Genomic DNA, 1,683 nt, shown 5'->3' on the forward strand with positions numbered 1-1,683 from the left:
CGAGATCACCTTCCTCGTGATCCCATCTCCTTTCCTTTCCCTCATTGGTTGGCCGCCGGCCGACCACCATCTCCGGTGGTGCCACAGTTGAGGGCCGTCACATGCCGGCTGTCGTCGCCAAGGATGGGCACCCTGGTGGCTGTGCCATCCTAATTCGAGAAGAGAGGGAGATGGATCGGCTTCCCTCATTTTGAGGAGGAAGAGTTTTCTCTCTCCTCTCTTCTCTCTCCTAGGTTCTCTCTACTTGAATTATTTCTCTCACCATTTTCTCTCTCTAGATTGGAGTTTTCTTTCTCTAGTTTGATCCGAGGAGATCATTGTTTGTAAGGATTGCTGGATAGTCGTAGGTCAATGGAGAGTTTTGGGTTGTCAGATACTCCGGATAATTTTTAATATTGATTTGGTTCTGTAGGGCAACAAACTATTGGACAAAGAGACATTGAGCAAGGTTCTACGCACCCTAGTTCGTAGATCACGGTGGTCTGTCTGGGTGTCAGCAAAGGGTAAGGATCCTTGTACGCCAATCCTGCATGATATAATATTTTTATACTTTGATATGTATGATATGCTATGATCCAGATAAATCAAAAATAGTTTTATATTAAATTATATTTTGATCGAGTTGGCTTGTGGTTGATATTATGATCGTATTCGCTTGTGGTTGGTATTATGATGGATGCATGCATGCGCATAACTTACACCTACATAATTGGACTGATGGATGTGGTGCTCTAAACTAACTATGTGATCTTGGTTGCCCCGTCACGGGCTGGAAACGTGACCGTGGTTAGTTTAAAGCCGGAAATAAATATAAAGGAATTGATGTGTGGATGTAAACTGGATTGTATGAAAAGGGACTTTGGGTTTATCTTGTTATTATGGCAGGCCCCGTCACAGGCTGAAAAATGTGGTACTTTGGTAGGCCCCCTCACAGGCTAGAAATGTGGAACTATATTGTGCAGGCCCCGCCACAAGCTGAAAATGTGATACTTTGGCAGGCCCCCTCACAGGCTAGAAATGTGGAACTATATTGTGCAGGCCCCGCCACAGGCTGAAAATGTGATACTTTGGTAGGCCCCCTCACAGGCTAGAAATGTGGAACTATATTGTGCAGGCCCTGCCACAGGCTGAAAATGTGATAATTTGGTTGCCCCACCACAGGCTGAGAAATGTGACCGAGATTTGACCCAAAGTCGGAAAGATAATTAATCCGGATCAAGTTAATATAGAATGGAAAGAAAAAGCATTGAAAACATTAATGAAGATTCATGAGCTATCGTATGCTATATCATTCTTGCGTGGTTGGACTTTCATTGATATTTGACGTACATACTTATATTGTTTATTTGAGCCTTTTGATAGCCGGTTTATGATTTCATGAAATGTGCATCGATTTGTCGTGGCTTTCAAATTCATATTATTATTGTGTTGGTATGGATGTGTAGGGATTCTTACTGGGCTGTAAAGCTCATCCCCTTTTCTTCTTTCTTTTTATCAGAGTTGCAGGATGCTTAGATTTGGATGGGATGGGCGCAGAGTGCAAGTATCAGAGTCATTAGCTAGTTAGTTTGTTTGTCCTTCTTTGATGTCGATGAACATTTGAAGATCTTGTAATTGAACTAATTTGTTTATTTGGATATGTCGGACTTGTCTATTTGAATTATTAAATTAATCGTGGATTTA

At 41.9% G+C, this 1,683-nt stretch overlaps 1 long non-coding RNA gene across 1 annotated transcript; it reads left to right on the forward strand.

Annotated features, from left to right (window-relative positions):
* The first annotated feature begins 121 nt into the window (after window positions 1-121).
* On the forward strand, window positions 122-1,683 carry LOC149751015 (uncharacterized). The gene is made up of 2 exons (XR_016398898.1): window positions 122-503; window positions 1,499-1,683. It is a non-coding gene; the product is annotated as an uncharacterized LOC149751015 (long non-coding RNA).

The sequence above is a fragment of the Phoenix dactylifera genome, chromosome 17 (assembly GCF_051530095.1).
Source record: "Phoenix dactylifera cultivar Ajwa chromosome 17, Ajwa_hap1_PhDact_Kaust_v1.1, whole genome shotgun sequence".
Lineage (NCBI taxonomy): Eukaryota > Viridiplantae > Streptophyta > Magnoliopsida > Arecales > Arecaceae > Phoenix > Phoenix dactylifera.